At 62.6% G+C, this 14942-nt stretch overlaps 1 protein-coding gene across 6 annotated transcripts in view; it reads right to left on the bottom strand.

Moving 5' to 3' along the window:
* The window catches only part of ADGRB2 (adhesion G protein-coupled receptor B2), a 60660-nt gene that overhangs the window by 28911 nt on the left and 16807 nt on the right, over nucleotides 1–14942 (bottom strand). For 3 of the 6 annotated variants that reach the window (XM_064398135.1, XM_064398137.1, XM_064398136.1), the window contains exon 1: nucleotides 755–951. The exons of 1 other annotated variant lie outside the window; for it this stretch is intronic. The gene's annotated coding sequence lies outside the window, so the exon portion shown is untranslated. Of the gene's footprint in view, nucleotides 1–754; nucleotides 952–14942 lie in introns of those variants that run through there. 2 more of the 6 variants (XM_064398138.1, XM_064398139.1) reach the window with 1 other exon arrangement.

The raw sequence follows: 14942 nt of genomic DNA, 5'->3' as shown, positions 1-14942 counted from the left end.
GCGGACACGCGTGCAGCCCCTCCGCCGTGGGGCTGCCGGAGCCGGGCACTGTTTAAAGGGAAGAACTGGCACCCCGCGGGAGGAAACGGCGCCTCGCGGGGGGCACAAGGGTCCTGAGGGGCACCGGGACCCCCGGGGAAGCGGCGGCGCCGAGGGGAGAACCGGCAGAGGGGGGAGAAGCGGCAACCACCGGGGAGGGGGCACCGGCAGAGCGGGAGGAGGGGATCGGGAGCCCCGGGAGAGGGGGGCACCGGCGGCCCCGCGGGAAGGACCGGCGGCTCCGGGCACGCCGCGGCTCCCAGCCAGCCCCGCCGCCGAGCCCTCCGCGCCGCCGCAGCCCCGCGCAACTTCCCGGCAGGGCCGGGGCCGCCTCGGGGCTGCCGCTGCCCGCCCCGAGCACCGGGCACGGGGCACCCGCGGTGCGGCGGCGCGGCCGCAACTCCCGTTCCCGCAGCCCCGCCGCCGGGGCAGGAAAGTTGGCCGCGGTCGGGGTGGGAGCTGGGGCGGCGGGCGGCCGTGGGGGGGTCTCCGGTGGAACCGGGGCTCTGCCGAGCGGCAGCACCGGCCGCCGCAGCCCGCATCGGCGGCGAGCTGCCGCCCCCGCTGCGCCGCGCCGGGGGGAGCGGAGCCACCGCACCGGGGATGAGGTTTGGGGGGGGCGGTTCACCGAGAACCGGGCAGCGCCGGTGCACCGGAGCGGGGGGAGATACCGGTGCACCGGATGGAGAGGGGGGGGGGTCGTGGCCGCTCTTACCTGCGCTCCGTTAGCAGCGCGTGTAGCCCCGGCGCGGCGCGGCGAGCAGCGGGCTGGCCATCCCCGAGCGGCGGCGGCGGTGGCGGTGGCAGCCGGTGCCCGGGCGCGCCCGGGGGAGCGCGGCGGCGGCGGCGGCAGCGCGCGGGGCCGGGAGCGGGGCCGGGAGCGGGCGCGCAGCGCGCCGGGCCCCGGTGGCGGCGGCGGCGGCGGATGCGGTGGGGAGGGGAAGGGAGAGGGGGGGGCTCGGGGAGCGGGGGGCGCGGGGGCGGCGGCGGCGCGCGCCGCTCGGGCACTTGCTGCATGCGCCGGGAGCGGGGCGGTGTGACAGCACCGGGCACGGCGGGGGGACCCCCCCCATCCCCAACCCTCCCCTCCCCTCTCCCCGCTCCGCCGCCCCCGCCCCCGCCGCGTGTGCGGGGGGAGGTGACCCCCGGGCTGCTGCTGCTGCAGCGCTGGGGGGGCGGCGGGGGCCGCGCGGGGGGCGGGGGTGAGCGGTGCACACGCACACGCTGGGGGGGGGTGGCGTGTCCCCAAGCCCCCCTCCCCCAGCCGTGTCACACGCGTGGAGTGGGTCGTGCACGGGCACGGGGGGGTGTGAACGCTGGGGGGGCTCAGCCGTGGCGGTGCGGGTTTGCACACGCGTGTGCGAGGCACACGGGGCTCCGTGTGTGTGTGTGTGTCCCGTGTGCGTCCCCACACGTGTGCAGGCCTCGGGGAGTTCTGCAGGGGGGTGTGAGGCACAGGGACGCTGACAAATGGGGCTGTCACCACCACAAAATGTAGCACAAGTGGGGGTGACACGGAGCCTGCAGACCCCCAGGACCTGGGGGGCTGCAGAGCTGCGGTTTCACACCCAAAGAGGAAGCACAGACAGGATCAACTCGAGGATCTTGCTGGTCCGTGGGCGACTGAGCCACTGGCACAGAGGCTCCTGCTGCTCACCGGAGCTCTGGCTGGCAGGGGAAGGGGTGTCAGGGCCACCGAGCCCCGGGCGTGCAGGAGGAGCTCAGCAGGATGCGGCAGGGCCTGGCTGCCACGCTGCGGGAGCAGCGCAGCTGGAAATGCAGCACATTCCCTCCGCTGCCTGTCCACCTCTGCCGGACACATCCTGCTCAGCTCTGTGCTCAGCCTGGGGCTGCTCACAGCTGTCCCTTGTCCCCTCCATCCGGGCTGGACGTGATGGATGCAGAGGCCAGGAGGCAGTTCTAGGGCAGCTGTTCAGCACCCTGGGGATCTGTGGCTCAGCACCGGCTCCGATCCAGCCCGGCGCCGCTGGAAGTGCAGGATCACATCCAGCCCAGAGCTTCCTGCAGCTCAGCTCCGTCCCTTCCTGGCATTCCCTGTTCCCAGCGCTTCCCCGCAGTCCCTGGGCGCCTGACCCAGCATCCCCAGACAGACACTCACGCCCCGTGGGTCAAGGCTGAGAGAAAGCAAACCAGCTTTTCAGGCTGGTCTTTATCCCGAGGAGAAAAGCAGCATTAGCTGCGCTGGAGCTGGAGGATATTCCTGACCCCGGCTCTGTAAATACAGCTCAGCGCAGCTCCGTGCATGAACAACCCCAAAACCACGGCTCCCTGGGCCGTTCCCGGCTTCCCACCAGGAGTTTGCTCCCTCAGCCAAGCAGCCCAGCCTGGCTGAGGGAGCTGGGGATTTCCAGAGGGGTCTCCTGCCCCGGCTGCCACCGCCCTGCGAGGAGCGCGGGATGCGGCGTGGGATGCAGGATGCAATGTGGGATTGGTGTGGGATGCAGGATGCAGGATGCAATATGGGATTTATGGGGGATGCAGGATGCAGGATGCAACATGGGGTCAGTGTGGGATGCAGGATCCAAAGTGGAACTGGTGTGGAATACAGGATGCAATATGGGATTTATGGGGGATGCAGCATGCAGGATGCAACGTGGGATCGGTGTGGGATGCAGGATGCAATGTGGGATTCATGGGGGATGCAGCATGCAATGTGGGATCAGTGTGGGATGCAGGATGCACCGTGAGATGCACTGCAGGATGCCATGCAGAATGCAGCATGGGATGCAGGATGCAATACCGGATGCAACAGTGGATGCAACACAGGTTGTGGTGCAGGATGGATGGGGCATGGGACACGATGCCCACGGGGACTGCCCTGAAGCTGTGGCACATCCTGGCTGGTGTCACTCTGTCCCACAAGGCCACCACCCCCTGTCCTGCCCGGGAGCCATTCCCGTTCTCTGTGTCCCCTCCCTGCCCTGTCCCCTCTGGCACAGGAGGGCAGAGAGGAGCTGGGGGGCTGCGGCTCCGGGGGGGCTGAGCTGTGGGAGCGGGAGGCACCCACTGTTACCAGGACAACTGGGTGCTCTCCGCTCGCTGCTGCTGCTGCTGCATCCCTGCAAACCTCCCCCGACACCGCTGCCACCAAATCCTCACCCGGGGGGGGTGCTCATCTTGGAAAACCACCGGACAACCCCCCCAGGGTGTCCCCAGCTGTCCGGGGTGAGGCCTGTGAGCCCCCATCCTCCTCCTCACGGCCGGGAGCTGCCGGGGTGTGGGAAAAGCCCGCTCGGGCCCGCAGGATCCGGGGCCGGGCTGGGCAGAGCTCCTCGCAGGGTGTAATTAGAGCAGCGCGCCGAGGTGGTGACACCGGGCCTTTATGGCTCGCTGCGAATCAGAGCCGTCCATTAAGGCCATAACAACCCGCCGGGCTGACACGAGGTCCCCGGTGCCACCACTGTCATTAAGGGCCCCCAGCGCCGCGGGGACCGGGCACAGAGGGACAGCCAGGCACGGGCAGAGCCCCCCCGCGCCGGCCGGGGGCTCCCCAGGCACCGGCGCTGCTGCTTCCAGCGCACAGCTCTTCTTTCCCCTTCATTTGGCACAGAAATCAGGGCCAGGGAGAGGCACCGAGGTGGCAGCTGCTCCGTGCCCGGTGAGGATTCAGGGAAGAGCTGAGCTCCCGGGATGCTCATCCCGCCCCCCTGGGCTCCATCCGCAGGGATTGTCTCCCCCGAGCGGGGCAGGGAGAGGGAGGTGGCGTTGCAGGAAGGTTTCTCGGGAGCACCTGGGCAGGAGGAAGGGGCGAGGCGGAGGGGAAGCAGCCCCCGAGCAGCCGGGAACGACAGCCGCCTGTCGGAATCGCTTCCCGTAAACTCGGCTGGAGAATTGCTCCAGCGGGAAAACAAAACCGGCCGTAAACAGGGGAGTTTGGGCTAGCAGGAAAATCTAATCGGCTCTGATGGGAGCCCTCACCGCCGCGGAGGGACCCGCCCTGCCCGCGGCCACCGCTCCCTCGCAGGGACACCCACGTGGAGTTTTCTCCCGCTGGTGCCCAAGAGAAAAGCCCAGGAAATAAGAGCGAGGTGATGAGAGGCAGAGCAAGGACAAGCCATGGAATAAATTTCACTTTGTGGTTGTTCCAGACTGAGGGCACAGCCAAAAGCCCTCCCCAAGTGGCTCCCGGGCCTCTGGATGTGTTGCTGTGCCCAAAAAAATGGATTTCAGCTCAGCATCCCCATCTTGGTGTTCCCAGGCTCCTCGTGCAGTCAGGGAGGGATCAGGGCTGGTCCTTGCCCATCTGTGCCAGGCGATGCTGTGGCACAGGGCAGCACAGAGGGCCCGAGGTGCCAGGCTGGGCACGCTGGGGAGAGTTTTTGGGGGGAAATTTGAGGAATTTCTGCGGGGTGAGGTGCTGAGCTGCCTGCTGGGCCTGTAGGACTGAGGGATGAGCACAACACCAGTGGGACAACCGTGAGATTTTCACCTCCAGCTCCTTCCCGGGAGACCCTCCCTGCCCCAGAGCAGCCTGGCAAGGAGCAGTGCCACCCTGAGCCCCTTCTCCACCGGAGCCATCTCGCTGCCCAGCCCGGCAGCAGCGGCCACATCACGCCTGCATTCGAGCAGCCGCTCCAGAAGCGAGGAACTTTGCATAAATATTCATGGCGATTAATAAACATGAGGGCTGCAGAAAGCCGAGCCCGGCTGCAGCGGCAGCGGCTGCTCGGCCCGGCAGGAAGGAGCTCAGCCCCGACACCTGATGGGTTGGGCACTGCAGGAAAACCCAGAGGTTGGATGTTGGGAAAGCGCTCAGCCACGTCCTTTGTCCCCTTGTCAGCGAGGAGGTGGCACCTCCCCAGGGGGCTGGAGCCCGGTAAGACCTAAATGGGGACACTGGGAGCCAAGGGAGGCTGCCCTGGTCACCCCTGCACCCCCTGTGACAACGCCACAGGGACAGCAGCCAGGCCCGGTCCCCTCTGGGTGTGGATGGCAGCTCTGGAATAGCCCCAAACCCCCGTGGGGACATTCAGGCTCCACGGGGCATATCCAGGGCCAGCTTTGAGCGGTGCCAATCCTGCACAAAGCCGCGGCAGCGAGGACAGGGACGTGCCCAGCGGCGGTGACAGCCCCACGGTGCAGGTGACAGCTGGCACTGAGGCTGCAGTGCCAGCACTCCCCGCCCCGGAGCGGGCAGGGGGGTGCATCCAGGCATCCCCAGCTCCTGTGGGGGAAACTGAGGCAAAGGGGCAGCGCCAGGGCTGTGGGAGGTGGCAGAGGAAGGGGCAGAGGCAGCTGGCGGGGCCAGGTGACGCGTGGTGGCACCTGCGGGACGCTGCCTTTGTCACTCCGCCAGCAACCCGGGGCATAAACAAGTGCCTGACATTTCCACACCGCCGCCAGGCCCTCGGATTAAAGCAGAACATAATTAGCAAATTAATCAGCAGACAATAGCCGGGGACCCGAGCTGTCACCGGCCCCGCGCGGAGCTGACCCCGGCCGTGTTCAGGGCCAGGCCAGGCGGGGATGGCCACGAGCTGGTGTCCCCGTGTCCCTTCCCTTGGGTTTCCCCATCGGGGCGGGGGTTAAGCGGGATTCCCTGTCCCGTCAGGAACGGATTTCCAAGGGGCAGCACCTTCGTGTGGCTCAGCAGGGCGAATTTGCATTCAGCTTATTAGGCACCCTGCAAATACGGGCGAACCTCGTTCAAACACATTTGGGTGATAAAATGATATTGACTCTGAGTAATTAAAAATCATTTCCATATTCAAATACGCCTGATTGAGGAGAAATATCTTGCCTTTAATTGCCTGGAGGGGAGCGGAGCGACTTTGGGAGCGTGCAGCCCCGGTGAACGCAGCTCCGCTTGGCAGCGTGCGAATGGCCCGGGGAGGAGGAGGAGGAGGAGGAGGAGGGAGCACACGGAGGGTGAAGGTGTGACCCTGCCACCCTCGAGAGGCTCTTCCCCAAGGATCAATCCCGCAACAAGGCACTCCTTCCTCCCCCTCAGCCAGGGGTTTTCCCAGGAAAATGCCCCCGGGGCAGCAGGAATCCAGGCTCGGGGTTGCAGGAACAGCCCCCAAAATCCCCGCGCCTCAGGAGGGGATGCTCTGGCTCATCCTGGTCACGGCAGGGACACGCCAGCACCGGTGGGGACAGCCCCAGGTCCCCCTTTCCAACCTGCCACCAGCCCCTCCCCGAGTGCCACCACACTGTCACTGCCACCACCCTGTCACCGTCACCGTGTCCCCGCAGCAGCGCGGGGACAGCGAGGCCACCGGGGTGCAGGAGCTCTCCCAGCCGCCTCCTGGAGCCCCTCCAGCGCTTCCCTGCGGGATTTTGGGCTCTGCTTGGTTTCCTAGGGAAACCGGGCTGCAGCTCGGCTCAGCCCCCGCGCTCGGGGGCGTGCAGGGGAAACGGGGGTGTGCAGGGAGGGGTGGGGGCGTGCAGGTGCCCCACACCCTCTCCCGGCTCTCTCAAACACTGCAGGAAGGGATTGAAGCAGAGTCTCCACTCCCAGGCGTCCCCTGAGCAGGGATCCCTGGGGACAGTGCAGGTCCTGCATCCCTGAGGATGCTCCGGTGTGCAGGGGGAGATGTGGGTGTGCAGGGGGGGATGTGGGTGCCCTGCACCCTCTGTCTCCTCTCCCAGCTCTCTCTGGAGCCTCCCAAACCCCCGAGGAAGGAATTGAAGCAGAGTCTTCACTCCCAGGCGTCCCCTGAGCAGGGATCCCTGGGGACAATGCAGGTCCTGCGTCCCTGAGGATGCTCCGGTGTGCAGGGGGGGGGATGTGGGTGTGCAGGGGGGGGATGTGGGTGCCCCTCACCCTCTGTCTCCTCTTCCTGGAGCCTCCCAAACCCCCCAGGAAGGGACTGGAGCAGAGTCCCCGCCCGGGGGTGTCCCTGGGGTCGGTGCCTCCCTGAGGACTCACTCAGAGGCGGCCCCGGCAGGAGGGGCAGGGCCCGGGCTGGCCCCGCGGGCACGGCCGTCCCACGCTCCATTTCCCCCGAGCAGATCGGGAATTGCCTCCGCTGTGCCCCCATCGATCCATCCCCGGGGCCCGGAGCCAGCGCGGGGGACAGGGACTGTCCCGTGTCACCAGCTGGGGGGACACACAGGACACCCCGCGGGCAGTGCCCGGTGCCAGGAGCGGCTCTGAACTCCTGGGAGTGCCGGGAGGGTGGGAAAGGGAGAGAGGAAGGTGGGGAGGGGTGAGGGAAAAGGGGAAAAGGGGAAAATGGGGCAAATGGGGAAAAAAAGGGAGGAAGGGGAAAATGGGGAAAAAAAGGGAGGAAGGGGAAAAGGGGAAAAGGGAGAAGGGGGAAAAAGGGAAAGGGGAAAAGGGAAGAAAAGGAGGAAAGGGGGAAAGGGGAAAAGGGGAAATAGGGGAAAAAAGGGGGAAAGGGGAAATGGGGAAAGGGGAAAAGGGGAAATAGGGGAAAAAAGGGGAAAAGGGGAAAGGGGAAAAGGGGAAATAGGGGAAAAAAGGGGGAAAGGGGAAAAGGGGAAAAAAGGGGGGAAAGGGGGAAAGGGGAAAAGGGGGAAAGGGGGAAAGGGGAGAAGGGAGAAGGGAGAAGGGAGAAGGGAGAAGGGAGAAGGGAGAAGGGAGAAGGGAGAAGGGTCAGCCCTGCACAGCCCTGGGACAGCTCCAAACACATCTGGAAGAGCAGGAGGTGCTTCCAGCCCTGGATTTGGGAAAGGCAGAGGTGCCACCACCACCATCAACCTGGCCAAAATGTGCCACAAACATCAACCTGGTCAAAGGTGACACCGCCATCAGCCTGGCTAAAAGCTGACACTGCCTGGCCAAAATGTCATCACAGCCTGGCCAAATCTGCCCCTCAGGGACCTGCCAGCAGCGAGGCGCTCCCTCTGGGACCAGAGCGTGGAGGAAAGGAGAGGAAAATCCCCTCCAAGAGCCCAGGCTGGCCTCCCCTGGGTCTGGAGGAGGCAGGGACTGGGAACCAGGATGGGCACAGGGACACCAGGCTGGGAGAGGAGTGGCTCAAATACGGCCTCTCTGCCTCCTCCAGCTCCCAGGTCAGTCCTGAAGCTCCCATGGATGATTTTCCAGGCAGGATTTCCCTGATGGAGCCAAGCTCCTTCCCTCTGAGCACCATTCCTGCTCTGAGAGCTCCATCCCAGCTCCAGACGAGCCATGGGGCACAGGTGACCCCTCAAAGACTTTGGAAATGTTGTTTTTTGTATGAACCTTATCAAAATGCCCTAAAAACCCATCCAGGGGGCTCCTTTGTGCTCCCACAGCTCCAGGAATCCACAGGGAGGATCGGGATAACCCCCAGGAATCTCCAGTTCCTTCCAGCTCTCTCCTCCACAATCCCAGATCCCCATCCAGGCACCCCAGAGTGGGATCCCAGTGGGAAATGGGGTCCCACCCCCAGGACCCCCCCCCAATCCCGGGGCCATCCCCTCTGCCAGGCTGCCTCAGCTCTCCGGGGAAGAGTTCGGGATGGAAAGCTGGAGCTGGATGGGAATTAAAGAGCCATAATTAAAGGAAAAAATTTTCCAGCATGCTGAAGACAGAAGAGGATCATTGTGTTTGCCTCCCACATCCCAGATGGATGCAGACAACGCCGGGGAGCGCGTGGAGAGGAGGAGAGGAAGGGTGTGAGTGAGACCGGGACGTGTGTGAGCAGAAATTGAATTTTTATCAGTTCCTATGTAGATTGTGTTTATTCATCTGTCTCCTCTCCATCTCCCCCTGCATCTCCCTATTTCTTTGACAAAATTACTTTCCTCCTTTGGCCTAATTTTGTTTGTACAGATAGCAGCTGCTTCCTCCCGTTCCGGCAGAAGAAATACCCCGGTAAATGAGGTGTTCCATGTCCCTGGCACAGGTTGGAGCGGCTCCCCAGAGCCCCTGGCTCCTGCAGGGACACAGCTCCACCCCAAAAATCCCGTCCCGCTGCTTGCCCAGGCTCCTGCCACCTCTCCCAGGGAAGAGGATGGTGAGGTGTCCCCAGGTTGTGCCAGGTCCCCAAGTGTCACCACCCTGCGGGGCAGGGGGTGCTGCATCCACAGGGAAGCTCTGCTGAGCGTGCTGCCACGGGGCATGAATGGAGCTGGGATGATCAGGAATAAAAAAAAAGGGTAATTTTCAAAAAAAACCCCATTCTCGGCAGGACCTGGGCTGGATTCTCTGGGAATCTTGAGGAGATTCCCACTGGATGATCCCAAAATCCCGGAGCCCTGCAGGGAGGTGCGACCCCAAATCCCAGGGGTGATCCCTGGCTGCCACCAGGACGAGCCACAGCCCCACCTCCAGAGCGGGGACAACCCCACACCGACCTGAGCACTTTTCTCCCAAACCACCCCAAAACCAGCCGGAAAAACCTTCCCGGACCCAGCCCGCGCCTCCAGGGCTTTGCCGAGGGGTGTTTCCCAGGGAAACGGGGGAAGAGGCGCCTCTGGAGCGCTGCCTGCTCCACCCCGGCCCCTTTGTGCTCCCTGGCATGAGGGAAGCTCAATGGCGTGATGGATTTTCCCCCAAGGCCCTCCATGAAAAATGTATGGAATTACTCATGCAAAGTCCCGGGGCTTTTGTGAGGACATCAGAACAGCGCCGTTGTCGTTTGTCACTCACTTCCCCCCTGCTCGCAGTTTATCATCGAGAACGGGATTTTTTTTTCTGCCTGAGCTCTCCAAAGTCCCACCCGGGCATGGCCCCCAAACCTCCAATGCCGTGGGGGAAGCGCTTTTTGGGAAGGCAGGAGAGGATTGGGATGCTCAGAACCCTCAACACCACGGTCCCCATCTCCTGCCAGCTCCCTGCCCGTTTCTGAGTGGGCAAAGCCCGGCTGGGTGAGGCCAGGAGAGTTTGGGATGCTCAGTGGCAGAGCCCCCATTTCCGCCCAGCTCCCTTCCTTCCTCTTTTGGGGGAAAAATCCACCTGACTGAGGCCAGAAGGGTTTGGGATGCTCAGGGTGCTCAAGATCACAGGCCCCATCCTCTCCCCAAATCCCTTCCCACACCTACAGGTGGTCAAATCCCACAAGAACAGGATTGGGATGCTCAGCATCAGAGTCTCCATCTTTTTCCAGCTCCCTTCCTTCCTCTTCTGGGGGGAAAATCCCAGAAGGAGTGAGGCCAGGAGAGTTTGGGATGCTGAGGGTGCTCAGGATCACAGTTCCCATCATCTCCCGGGACCCTTCCCACAACTGCAGGAGGTCAAATCCCACAAGGACAGGATTGGGATGCTGAGCATCAGAGTCTCCATCTTTTTCCAGCTCTCTTCCCTCCTCTTCTGGGGATAAAATCCCACAAGGACAGGATTGGGATGCTCAGCATCAGAGTTCCCGTCTCCTCCTGGTTCCCTTCCCTCCGCCTGTGGGGGGAAAATCCACCAGGAATGAGGCCAGGAGGGTTTGGGATGCTCAGAACTCCCAACACCACGTCCCCATCTCCTCCCTTCCCATTCCCGAGTGGGGCAAAGCCGGGCTGGGGTGAGGCCAGGACAGGATCGGGGTGCCCAGGGAGCCCAGCTCCGGGCAGGGCGGTGCCAGCAGCGCAGCCGTGCCCCCGGTGCCCTCGGGGGTGTCACCAGCTGCCACCAGGGCCCGGCTCCCGGCGGGAGCGCGCTCCGGTCCCGCAGGCACGACACGTTCCGCAACATTGCCCGGTAATTGCGGCTCCCAAAAAGCAATTACGGCGGCGGCAGCCCCGCGGCGGCGGAGGCGACACGTTGTTTATTCACCCGGCGACAGGCGGGGTGGCAGCCCTGCGATGCTGCTGGCAGCGGGGACAGGGCGCTTAACCCCCATCGAGTGACGCTTGGCACAGCCAGCGGCCGGGGCAGCAAATTCCACTGGCCGTGCCTCAGTTTCCCTTTCCTCGCAATGATCCCAGCTCGTGGTGACTCCCTGGATGCAAAGCTCCAGGAGAAAAAAAGTTCCAGACATTCCTAAAGCCAGCCCGGGGTGGATTTTCCGTGGGTTGGGGACAGCAGCGAGGGCTGTCCTCCCCGCTGAACCCCAAACAGGAGGGGATAACCCCAAATATGGGGGTTTAACTCTGGGGTTAACCCCAAATATGGAGTTTAAACTCCTGGGTTTATCACAAATAGGGAGGGTCAACCCCAAATATGGGGGTGTAACCATTGGGTGAACCCCAAATCATGGGGTTAACCCCAAATAAGGAGATTTTAACCCCAAACAGGGGGGGTTTGCCCCAAATTTGGGGGGTATAACTCCTCAGTCAACCCCAAATAAGGGGGTTTGACCCAAAATATGGAGTTTTAACCCCTGGGTTAACCCCAAATAAGGAAATTTTAACCCCAAATAGGAGGGTTTAACCCCAAATATTAGGTTTTCCCCTGGGTTAACCCCAAAGAGGGAGATTTTAACCCCAAACAGGGGGTTTACCCCAAATATTAGGTTTTCCCCTGGGTTAACCCCAAAGAGGGAGATTTTAACCCCAAACATGGACATTTTAACCCCAAATAGGGAGATTTTAGCCCCAAACAGAGGTGGTTTCACCCCTGACAGAGCAATTTAAGCCCCTGCACAGCTGAGGCCCTGCCCCATCGCTCCCTGGGGACACAAAGTTCTCCTGCCCATGACAAAGCACCGTCTGGGCTTTGAGACGGGCAAGGGGAGAAAAAAAAAAACACCAAGAAAAACCAGCAAAACAAGGCAAAACCCAACATTTCCCTGCAGGAATGCGGTGTCAGAGTGAGAGATGTCACTTGGCCAAGCAGAGTTTGCTCACTTTGACTCCTGCAATCAGGGCAAATCCAAATGGGATTGGGAATGGGAGGGGTCTGGAGGGGTTTGGGAAGGGATGGGAAGGAGGGAAAAGCTTCTGTTCTCCCTCCATCCACATTCCAAACCTACAGGAGGAGGCATGGGATGAGAATCCAGCTCAGAGGGGTTTTGGGGACACCATGGCAGGCAGTGGCAAATCCCATCCCACACTGGGACCAGGAAAAGCTCATTTATCCACTGGGAGAGAGGCAGAAAAGGGTTGGTTTGGTGGTTTGGGGTTTTTTTCCCAACTGATGGAGCAGCTTTGAAACCTCCTCTGCAGTGAGACACGATGGAGGTGACACGTTCAGTCACCCAAGCGTGGCTGGCAGCGCTGGCAGCTCACTCGGGCAGAAAGCTGGGTGGCACTGGGGACACTGGGGACACTGGGGACACTTCCCTGCATCCCAAGTCCCCATTCTGGGTGGCACTGGGGGCACTGGGGACACTGGGGACACTTCCCTGTGTCCCATTCCCTTCCCTCCATCCCAGTTCCCCCATTCTGGATGGCACTGGTGGCACTGGTGGCACTGGGGACACTGGGGGCACTTCCCTGCATCCCAATTCCCCCATTCTGGGTGGCACTGTGGGCACTGGGGACACTGGGGACACTTACCTGCATTTCATCCCCTTCCTCCATCCCAATTTCCCCATTCTGAGTGGCACTGGTGGCACTGGGGACACTTCCCTGTCTCCCATCCCCTTCCCTGCATCCCAAGTCCCCCATTCTGGGTGGCACTGGTGGCACTGGTGACACTGGGGACACTTCCCTGTGTCCCAAGTCCCCCATTCTGGGTGGCACTGGTGGCACTGGTGGCACTGGTGGCACTGGTGACACTTCCCTGTGTCCCACCCTTTCCCTCCACCCCAATTCCCCATTCCCAGGGGAAGCTCGTTCTCCTCAGGGACACCCCGGGCACGGCGGGGTCAGAGTGGCACCGCCGGCCTCGGAGCCGGCCCGGAGCGAAGCAGAGCACGCAATTAGTAAATTAATTATCGAGCGCTAACGGAGATTTCATAGCTCGGAGCTGTCACATCACCAGTGTTTTGTCAAGCGCGATGACGACTGGTGGAATTATTGCTGCGGTGCTGGGGCCGGGGAAGAAAGAGGAGAGAGAGAGACTTGCAGGGAGAGGGGAGGATAAAAATATAAAGGGAAGAGATAGGGAAGAACAAGATAAGTGGGTTTTGTTGCTAATGGAAGCTGGCACAGGGACAGAATCGCAACTATTAGAAGACAACACACTACACTACGAGTGGCTCTGAATGATCCTCTTAATTAACCACGAGCACAAAAGGAGCCCCTGCCCACCTCCGAAGCCGGCGGCGCTGCTGGAAGAGCAGCCGCGGCTCCGTGAGGACGCCCACGGATCCAGGCCGTGCCCAGCGGTGACACAAAAAGCGCTGGAGATGCTCGGGGAGCAGGGGATGCTCGGAGCCGAGGGCACAGACCCAATGGGGACACCAAAAAGAGCACGCTGTCCCCTCCCGCCACCTCCCAGAGGGACACGGCGCGGGGCTGGCAGCGATGGCAGCGCCTCTAAAGGGACACGATTCTCCTTCCCCACCCGCCCCGGTTCCCCTCCATCTTCCAGGACCAGATTGAAGCTGCGTATCCAGCGCGATGTAAAAATAACACCCCGCCCTCCCACTTGGGAAATTGATTCCTTCGCTTCCCACCCGGCTCCGGCTTTAAATATCCCCATTTCCATGCAGATCGCGCTGCCTCCCTGCACCGCCCGCTGCCGAGCCCGGGGGTGGCTGCGGGGCCGTGCTGGGACCTCGTCCCGAGGCAGCCGCGGAGCACGCGGAGGTCCCCGGTGCTCCTTGCCCAAGCTGGGAGGCGACACAGAGCGGTGGCACTGCCAGGGAGTGCCACCCTGCCCGCCGAGTGAGCCGCTTCTGGGTCTCATCCCAAATCCAACCCCCCAAATCGCGTCCCCCCATCCCCACCCCCAGCACGAGGAGCAGCAGATGCCGGGGATGGGGGGGATGAGCGGGACGTGGGCAGCCGTGGCTGCGCCCTACTTTTCCAGGGCAAAAATCTGGAGAGGGGAAGCGGAGCTGCCGTGTGAGCGAGCCCGGCATCTGCGCCGGCTGGCAGAGCTCACACCCACGGCCCCGAGCGCTGCCAGCCCGCCCAGCGCGACCCACGGCGACAAACCAGGCCGGGGGAATGGGGACAGGGGGCTTTGACAGGAATTTAGGGCTCTGCCGGGTCTCAGGGAAGGGATAACGCCCGTGGAGCCGGGGATGTGGGACGGGAGCCGGGCTGGGATCGGCGTGGTGTAACTTCTGAGGGGAGGGAGGGGAAGGATGGGTTTGAAGAAGCCGCCGCAGGGCTCCCAGAGGGATCTTTGCCAGCTTCTCAAAGTGCTTAATTCCTTCCCCTTAATTCCTTCCCCTCGGCAGCCGCGGGAGCAGCCGAGATTCATGGCAGCGCTCCCGAGTTATCCCTCCCTCGCCGCGCGAGGAGGGAGCCAGGGAGCCGCGAAGCTTCTGCCTCCTCCAGAATGCAACCCGTGCCTCGGGACAGAGCCTGATCCCCCCAAATTCCTGCCAGGAAGATGCAGAGTGCAGAGCCTGATCCCCCCCAAATTCCTGCTGAGTGCAGAGCCTGATCCCCCACAAATTCCTGCTGAGTGCAGAGCCTGATCACCCCCAAATTCCTGCCGGAAAGATGCAGAGTGCAGAGCCTGATCCCCCCCAAATTCCTGCCGGGAAGTTGCTGAGTGCAGAGCCTGATCCCCCCCAAATTCCTGCTGAGTGCAGAGCCTGATCACCCCCAAATTCCTGCCGGAAAGATGCAGAATGCAGAGCCTGATCCCCCCCAAATTCCTGCTGAGTGCAGAGCCTGATCCCCCACAAATTCCTGCTGAGTGCAGAGCCTGATCCCCGGCATGGAATGCCGGGTTCCCCCAGGGGTGACCAAAGGGAGCTTGGCCGAATTTGGGTGGAAAACCCCAGGATTTAGAGGAGCTTCTGGGAAAAGGGTCACGGGTGCCAAGGGGAGTTCACAAATCCATCCCACCCCCCGGCAAAGCTCCGTGTCCCGGCATTCCCTGATCCCAAACGCCTCCCCGGGCTGAGGTTGGCAGGAAAATCATCATTGCTGCTGAAAAGAAGGAGGCAACAGGGCGAGCACAAACAGCATTTACATATCCTTAATTCTATTTTAGC

The sequence above is a fragment of the Passer domesticus genome, chromosome 24 (assembly GCF_036417665.1).
Source record: "Passer domesticus isolate bPasDom1 chromosome 24, bPasDom1.hap1, whole genome shotgun sequence".
Taxonomy (NCBI): Eukaryota; Metazoa; Chordata; class Aves; order Passeriformes; family Passeridae; genus Passer; species Passer domesticus.
The sequence above is the reverse complement of the archived record's forward strand: the minus strand, read 5'-3'. Positions and strand labels throughout refer to the sequence as shown.